Here is a 9847-nt window from a genome sequence, read left to right on the forward strand (position 1 = left end):
GCACACATGGGAATCCCACGGGCATGGACATGTGTGACATTTGGACATCTTCATTTAGATGCTGCACATTCAGTTTTACAAAATGTTTACTGGCAATTCATTAGATCCACAAATGATGTAATCTACACAATATATTGGTGCAGTTTTGCGGTTTTGTAATAAAGGTTAATTTCCCCTCCTAGTTAGTTACACTACAACATGTAGCCTCACTTAAGTTCAGTTATTTCTTAGTAAATGTAAGCGTAGTCCTTTCCTGTGTTAGTTTTGCTTTGAGTAGGATAATGAAAATTAGGTGTCCTTATGGCGCTTTGGGTTGGTATTGGCGCTGAAATACCACGCGGCAGGCCTGAACATGACGACGGAGGCCGAAGGAAAGCAGAGGAGGAGCCATCAGTAAGCGCGAGCCACCAATCAGGGCTCGAGGGGAGTGACTTACCACTGCGGCAAAAGGCGGGGTTTGGAACATTCGAGTCGGGCTAGGGCGGGGCCATATAACCCTTTGCTCAGAGCCCCCCACCTCAGTTCAGAAGGAGATGCGCTCAGTTCGGGGTTTTTGAGTTCAGAAGGAGATGCGCTCAGTTCGGGATTTTTGAGTTCAGTTGGAGAGGAGCTCAGTTGGAGTGCAGATGGAGTTCGGAGTTGAGAACGCGCGTGAGATTGCATTGTGTCGAGTCATATCGTAGGGACTGAATAACCCCGTTGTACATGAACTTGCCCTGCTCCCCGCGCTCTGCGCAGTATTAATCGCGCTGTAAAAGACGACCGCGCCGGGCCACAGACGCGCGATTTTCCTCCTGCCTGCCTTTGCCTGATACGCGCCGTGAGGATTTTCCCTCCTGCCTGCCTTTACCCGATACGCGCCGTGAGGATTTTCCCTCCTGCCTGCCTTCGCCGGGATACGTGCTGTGACTGCCAGAGGGCCACGCAGGGTGAGCTGTTCTTGGAGCGACCGAAGCAGGCGCGTTTGGGAGTGAACATCCTTCTTCCAGCTCCCCGTGTGTGTAAGTGGGCCCATTGTCTGGTGATAAGGATAAGACTGCTTAAGTTCTGCCCTGTGTCCCTGTCCTTCTACAAATCATTGTAACTAGTGTAAATAAATCCTGTTATTCCTTCTGATTCAACTGTTTTTGTCTCTTCCATCATTGGTCTCGCATGGTATGAATTAGATCGCTCTAATCGGGTTCTATAGAAAAGTAACAGCACGAGTCACATGGTACGCCATCCGCACGGGCGTACGCAATTATGCGTGGTTCGTGCGAGACCCGATCCCCGCTTCCGCTGCAGTGTGGGTACTCAAGGTATGTGTGAAATTGTCCCGAAACCCTTTTCCACATTTGCCCGGAAGTGGCGACTCGGTCTCGCGGGTTCGAAGACCCAGAGAGAAAAAGGGGCTTAATCTCCCCCTTTGTAATGGGAATGGGCTTCGAAAAACTGCAACAATATTTACTTCTGATAACATGTGAATGCATGTGCGTGCAAATGGGAAATACAGTTTGAAATGTGTCATTACACCCAATGACTTCAAGAGCTCAAATCCTCTCCATCCCCGCCCCCATCCCTCCCACATCATGCACACTGCACCGGGGAGAGAATCACACAACGGGGAGTGGGTCACACACAGGGGAGTGGGTCACACACAGGGGAGTGGGTCACACACAGGGGAGTGGATCACTCGCAGGGGAGGGGGAGAGGATCATGACATTCATTGGTTGTCTCGTTCTGTTCCCTCATTTTTTTTTCATTTTGGAAATGGCAGTTACAAATGACCCTCATGCAACACACTGAGACAGTGCTGACATAAAGAAGCAGGAATGACCACCAACCTACCTGCAACAAGCAAGTGAAAGGCCCTCAGACTCACCTTCATCACTGGAGATATCAATAATTCTGAATGCTTTGGTTTCAACAACGTGAAGCCGAGCTAGGTGTGAGACAGGTGCACCAGCCCAGAGGGGAGAGCAGTATTCCATTAAGCTGCAGATGAAAGCCTTGTATGTCATGAGAAGCTCCGTAGTGCCAAATAATTACTTCACACGACGGAGGACTGGTTTTGGAGGCCAGATTTGAAATGTGGTTTTCCCAGGAAAGATCATGGCAGATAGTGAGACCCAAAAGTTTGAGTTACACAACTTCTTCGAGAGGATTGTTGAGAAAGTAGATGGGAAGGTTTTCCAGGCGGTCATTTCGGAGAGGCTAAAGTGAGAGTTTGAGATTTGTCAGGATAGAAAGACATGTTCCACTTGCTTGACCAGTCTGTGATTTTGTCCAGGTCTGCAGAGAGTGAGGAGGCTGCATATTGCCGATCTGAGGGATGAGGTATGGAGTGGCAGAGAGTGGAGTCATCAGCAAAGAGATAGAGAGGATTTTCCAGAGAGTCAGAGAGATCATTGATGAAGACCAGAAAAAGCACAGGGCCCAGAACACTGCCTTGGTGAACTCCAGCCTGAACAGGAAGGTGAGATGAAAGAATTCCATTTGGAGCCACAAGTTGACTGCGACGGAAGAGGGAGTCCGCGAGCAATGCGTGGAGGTTGCCATGGATACCATAAGAGGAGAGTTTGGTTAGCAGGATAATAATAATAATAATAATAATGCATTTATTTTATATAGCGCTTTTCAGGAAGCCCAAAGACGCTTTGACAGAGTGCAAAACATAATGCATAGCAAAACATAAAAACAATTGCAAAAAAGAAGAATCAATAGGGAAATATTCAAAGCACCCCCGCTAATTTCGGGGGTGCTTTCTACCCCCGCTAATTTCGGTCCCCTTGTGTTTTATACCTCTCCCCCCCCCCCCCCCCGCCTCCCCTTCCCACGCCTCCTGCCCCCAAGCCCTCTCCCTCCCACACTTCTCCCTGCTCTCAAATGTTGTGGTTGTGTGCTTCCCCTGCTCTCCCCATCTTGTCTTCCGCTCCCTCTTTTTGTATATTTTGTTCGTCTGGTTGATTTGTTTGTGAAATAAATGTTAGCTCGTTCACGAGCCTCGATTCAGTATACAAAAAAAAAAAAAAAAAAAAAAAAGCACAAAGGAGGGAGAAGGAGAGCAGATAGTCAGGGGTTAGATGCTGCGGGTTAAATGTTGAATGCAGTGTTGAACAGGTGGGTCTTGAGTGATGTTTTGAATGTGGTGAGTGAGGAGGAGTCTCTGATGGTGTGAGGTAGTGAGTTCCAGAGGGTGGGAGCAGCGATGGAGAAGGCCCTGTCCCCCCAGGATCTGAATTTGGTCCGGATGGGGGGGGGGGGGGTCAGGAGGTTGGTACCAGCAGAGCGGAGGTTGCGGGTGGGAGTGTGTCTGAAGAGGAGGTCAGCCAGGTAGGATGGGGCCAGGTTATGGAGGGCTTTGTAGGTCAAGAGGAGGATTTTGTGCTGGATTCTCTGGGAGATGGGGAGCCAGTGAAGCTTGTAAAGGACGGGGGTGATGTGGTCACGGGTCCGGGAATGGGTGAGTAGACGGGCAGCGGAGTTCTGAATGTATTGGAGTTTATTGGTGATTGTTGAGGGTGAACCATAAAGGAGGCTATTGCAGTAGTCCAGATGGGAAGTGATGAAGTCGTGGATGAGGGTTTCTGCAGCCACGGAGGAGAGGGATGGACTGAGACGGGCGATGTTTTTCAGGTGAAAGAAGGCTGTCTTTGTGATCTGTTTAGTATATTTGTCGAAGGAGAGGGTTTCATCAAAGATGATGCCAAGATTCCGGATGTGAAGGGAGGTGGATACTGGGATACCGTCGATGTTGAAGGCAAAGTTATGGGTGGATTTTATGAGCGTTTTTGGGCCAATGATGATTATTTCAGATTTATCATAGTTAAGTTTGAGGAAGTTGATTTGAAGCCAGGATTTTATTTCAGTGATGCAGTTTGTCAGGATAGAGTGGGTGGCGGTGGAGATGGACTTGGTGGAGATGAAAAGCTGGATGTCATCGGCGAAGCAGTGGAATTGGAGACCATGACGGCGGATTAAGTGACCGAAGGGGGACAGGTAAAGGATGGAGGAGGGGGCCAAGAACTGAACCTTGGGGGACACCTTGGGGGAGGGGAGCAGTGGGGGATTTGCAGTTATTGATGGAGATGAACTGGCGTCTGTCAGAGAGGTATGATTTAATCCAAGAGAGGGCAGTGCCGGTAATGTTAAAGGTGGTTTCAAGTCGGGTGAGGAGGATGGTGTGATCGATGGTGTCAAAGGCGGCGCTGAGGTCGAGGAGGATGAGAATGTTGAGGTTGCCAGCGTCAGAGGAGAGGAGAAGGTCGTTGGTGATTTTGAGGAGAGCAGTTTCAGTACTGTGGTTGGAGCGGAATCCGGATTGGAATGTTTCATACAGGTTATTGGCAGAGAGGTGATGTTTGAGTTGAGTGGCTACAGCACGTTCCAAAACTTTTGACAGAAAGGGTAGGTTGGAGATGGGTCTGAAGTTATTTAGGGTGTCAGGGTTTAGTCCAGGTTTTTTCAGAATGGGGGTAACAGCAGCAATTTTGAGGGATGGTGGGACGATGCCTGTAGACGGGGAGGAGTTTATTGTTGCAATGATAAGTGGAGAGAGAGCAGGAAGGGAGGCCTTGACAAAGCTGGAGGGGATGGGGTCAAGAGTGCAGGTGGCAGTTTTCATTCCTATGAGGAGTTCAGAGAGGTCAGTAGGGGAGACTGAGGAGAATTGAGACAGGGGATGGCAGGATAAGGAGGGGCAGGTGGTTTGAGGGGGAGCGGGTGCGGCGGTGGTCAAGCTGTTGTCGATGTTTTCAATTTTGCGTTGGAAGAATGAAAGGAAGGAGATGCAGTTGTCTACTGTGAATGACTGGGTGGTGGTGTTCAGGGGGCTGAGGAGTTTGTTTATTGTAGAGAAGAGTGCTTTTGGGTTTCCGGAGCCAGAGTGGATAATTTGAGAGTAGTAGGCGGAGCGGGCGCGGGAGAGGGCATCTTTGTAGTGTTGTAGGTGGTCCTTGTAGGCTTGGGAGTGAACTGTGAGACGTGTTTTATTGCGGAGTCTTTCAAGTTGGTGAGCACGAGTTTTCATCAGGCGGTTATGATTATCGGTTATTATGATTCATTATCATTATGTACCATTATAATTATTATTATTGTGGCATTATAATTTGAATTATCATTGTCATTATCATTATGATCCATTGCCATTATATTTACCATTATAATTTCAATAGCATGTAATTATTAATCATACATACACTCTGTGCAGACAAACTTACAAACAAGAAGACATCATGCAGAGCACGATACTTGCAAAATAGGCCCCCCCCCCCTCCCCAAGAAAAAAAATTCCATTGATACAGCAAATTGTCCATTTCATCAAGATTAAAATTGACAATCTTGATCAAAGCTCGGGTCAATAGGAAGAAAAGTGACGATTTTTCAGATGAAAAATGATGATTTTGGAAGGTTGACCTTGAGTTGACCTTTGACATTTTGACCTCAGAAATAGTCGGTTTCCCTATTTAGTGACTCAATGTGCAAATGATGTTCAATTTTCAAGTCAATCGGATGAAAATTGACGGTTTTTCAGATAAAAGGTGATGATTTTGGAAGTTTGAACTGTAGTTGACCTTTGACCTTTTGACCAAAAAAATAGTATCTTTCCCAATTTAGTGACGATATGCAAATGCTGTTTAATTTTCAAGTCAATCGGTTGAGAATTGACGGCTTTTTAGATGAAAATTGATGATTTTTTAAAATTTGACCTTGAGTTGACCTTTGACCCTTTGACCTCAAAAATAGTATGTTTCCCAATTGAGTGACAATATACAAATGCTATTCAATTTTCAAGTCAATCGTATTTAAAATGGCGATTTTAGAAATTTAACCTCCAGATGACCTTTGACCTTTGAACTCAAAATCAATAGGCTTCTCAATTGGGACGACTTATACAACGTGGTGAAGTTTCCTGACGATCGGTTTAGAATTGTAACCTGCAGGCCGGTGACAAACAGACAGACAGACAAACAAACAAACACACAGAACCACAAACGCAACCGACCAATATACTTGAAAAATCTTCGATTTTGCAAGTAACAAACAGACAGAACAGACAAAGACAAACGGATGCAAATGCAACACCATCTCCTTTGGCGAGCACAATAATATCCCTCACAAGGAACTTTAGGTGACAGTTGAATGACGCAAAATCCTCCATTCTGCAACAGAACAACAAAGAATTATTCTCCAGCTGCAGGAAGGTGGTGGAAAAGCTTTAGTGGTATTTATGTTCATGTGACCTATTTAACTGTGTGAAAGATGCTTCCTTCTCGTTTTCGCGTGACAGAAATGAGAGTTTAATTGTGGGAAATTAACCGGATGAATTTTCCATCTTTGAGGAAAAGCTCTCCTCATCAAGTGTGTTTTCAAAGCCAAATGTAGTAATCTGGAAATTCGATTTTACATTGTACAAAGATTGAAAATGATTCGTGTAGTATTGTTTTAGTTGCTGAGAAATTGATTACATTTTTCCTGTGCTGTATTTACAAATTATCGGGAAATTGTGCCAGCCGTGTACCGCAGACTATTTGTCAGGAATATCATTGGAACTTTACTGGGAAACGTACACTTAGTGGGGCGGCTTAGCCCAAATATTCAAAAGAATTGTGCATTTTGTGATACAAGCACCAAATTTGGCACAAATGTACATTAATATGTTGCGAACATTTTCAGATATTGGGCCACTTGAAATTCCGTAATTTTTTTTTTCAAATTTTTTCAAATTTCGTAATTTCAAATTTTTCGGGTGACACCGTCACAATTTCGGTCTTCGAGGCCGGCCGATAGGCAAAGTGTGACCGGAAGGGACGAGGTTCTCCTGACCACGTGGCCCTCGATCTGGGAAGCGAGAGGCGTTCCATTAGTGGACGCGCCCCTCACGCCCGACTTTTGGGCGGCCCCGGCAGGCCGTTTGTTTTGACGTTCCGTGACAGGCCCCGCACCCCCACCTCCGGGCCGACCGGAAGCTTGTGCTGAGTACATCATACCTGAACAACTCAGTGAGGCAGAACACAGCAGTGCACACCAGGGTGACCCCTTCAGTGCATAAACCAATTAACCTGTCCACTGCAGGGCATATAGAAATGAAGTTATTTTCTGCATATAATAATAATATAAGTTCAGTTCTATATAACAATTTCTGTTATCACCACTACCACTACAACTACCACTACTACAAGCTTTGTCTGGAATTTTGTGGACTAACAGACAAACAGACATACAGACAAGCTGGGATCAAAACATTACCTCTTTCCACCATTGAGTGTAGAGGTAAACATCATGGAAATTATATCATGCCCTAGATTTAATTCATGCTTACCCGTGTATTTGCTTCACTGGTTCACAAGGTCTTTTGCATACATGTAATTCAGACTCTCGTCTTCATTGCTGACCACACAATGTTCGCAACATATTAATGTACATTTGTGCCAAATTTGGTGCTTGTATCACAAAATGCACAATTCTTTTGAATATTTGGGCTAAGCCACCCCACTATATCGGCCGGCCTCGAAGACCGAAATTGTGACGGTGTCACCCGAAAAATTTGAAATTACGGAATTTGAAAAAATGTGAAAAAAAAATTACGGAATTTCAAGTGGCCCAATATCTGAAAATGTTCGCAACATATTAATGTACATTTGTGCCAAATTTGGTGCTTGTATCACAAAATGCACAACAGGTTTGCTATGCTGCTACACTAACTGACTTACTAAACAGAAAGTTACTACTGGATGGTTGCTTGCTATTGGTATGATCGATAAAACAAGAAGAAACATGTCAACCCTTTACTCCAGCGACATTCCACCTGTTGCATTTCATGAAAGCAAAGCTACCTGACATTTCTGTGTATTTTAATGTCGGAAATATTCTCTTGCAATTCCAAGCATACCCAGAATATAGCATTTCCAGTCCATGTAGGGACTCGAGAAAAGTTAATCTCCAATGCTCTGAACAAACACGCTCGGAATGTCGAAGACTTATTCAAGATTCTCATTGAAATGCAAGTCTCCAAAATCAGTCGTCGAAAAATGAGTCACAATTCCCCAAAAATATGACTCAACTGTTAGTCCAAACGCAAGGCAATGATTTGTGCCGTCCATAACTTCCCCGGAGAACAAAATGGGATGTGTATGTGTTCTACAATAATCCAGGAGACAGCCTTACACCGCCGAGACTCCTGGATGACTGTGCCAGTCCGTGCAATAAATTTAAGCTTCTATAAAGCAAAAGACAATTTTACGAATCAATGGTAAATGAAAGGAATTTGTGGAGCATTTTCCAGAATACCAAAGATACTGAAGGCTCGTAGCCAAATCTCACTGATCTAAGAACAAGGGTAGAGTGGGAGTAATGGATGAAAGCAGTAATGGAATTTTTTTTAAATTTCATCTCTGTTTCTCATTTGATGAAAACACTTTCAAATTTATTTTGAAAAACACTTAAAAAACGCTTCTCCATCTTACAAACCAACCAGATTGTTATATTCAAAGTGGACTCACTTGATTATTTTGAAATTTCTTTTTTCAATACAAATCATCAAAACAACAAAATATATTGGAGATCCGAGATGTGCCACCCTCGTTACGGAGAGATGGTGCTGCTGGAGCAATATATGGGCAAAAGTTTGCTCAGGGGTTTGACATAACCCTCCCAGCAGTGAGCCAGGACAGGAGTTTGTAATTTGTTCAGGGTGATGGTAATTGCTCAACACAACGTCTCTTCATGAAGGACACAGTGGGATCTTTAACATCCACCCACTAATTTAGGCAGACAGGACACCCAGTTTAATGGTAATCCAAGGGATGGCACAAAGATTGATGCCTTACAAACAAACAAGAAATACAGTGACGTGAAAAAGTAAGTACACCCCATGTAAAGTTTTGACTTTTTCAACATATTTCAACACACAGCTATTTGATCTTCATTTCAACAATATTGATAGATAAAGGTGATATAATATAACAAATATCATGAAACATTCACATTTTGTAGTCCATTGTATAACTTAAATGAACATAAATGCAAATTCCGCATGTGGAAAAGGTAAGTACACCCCTACATTTATCACTACTTCAAATACCTAAAATTAAAATCAGGTGCACCAGCTCAGGTGCAAATGATTAGAACATCGTCAGAGAGGATCTTGGAGGAACCTGTCTTATTTAAATCTCAGACATTTAGTTTGGTTTGCTCTTTGTTGTTGAAGTGTGCGGCTTCACCATGCCTATATCAAAAGAGCTCTCTGAGGCCTTCAGAAAGAAGGAGGTTATAGATGCGTATGAGTCTGGGAAGGGATTTAAAAAGATCTCCAAACAATTTGAAATCAATCATTCGACTGTCCGGAAGATCATCTACAAGTGGAGAAGATTCCAAACAACTGCCAAATTGTTCAGGCCAGGTCGCCCCAGCAAGTTCAGCCCGAGAGCAAACCGCAAGATGCTGGAAGAAGTCTCTAAGGACCCCAGAATGTCATCACGGGACCTACAGGTAGCTCTTGCCACAGTTGATGTCAAAGTGCACAAGTTTACCATAAGAAAGAGGCTGCACAAATTTGATCTACATGGGAGGTGTGCCAGGAGTAAACCTTTGCTGTCCAGAAAGAACATCAGGGCAAGACTAAAGTTTGCCAATGAACACTGCGGCAAAGACAAGCACTTCTGGAACAATGTGCTCTTGACAGATGAGTCAAAGGTAGAGCTATTTGGCCACAGTACCAGAAGACATGTTTGGCAAAAACCAAAGACAGAATTTGACCACAAGATCCTGATACCAACTGTAAAGCATGGTGGTGGAAATATTATGGTTTGGGGCAGCTATGCTGCATCAGGGCCTGGGCAGCTCACCATCATAGAATCCACTATGAATT

The sequence above is a fragment of the Myxine glutinosa genome, chromosome 3 (assembly GCF_964187855.1).
Source record: "Myxine glutinosa chromosome 3, kmMyxGlut1.1, whole genome shotgun sequence".
Taxonomy (NCBI): domain Eukaryota; kingdom Metazoa; phylum Chordata; class Myxini; order Myxiniformes; family Myxinidae; genus Myxine; species Myxine glutinosa.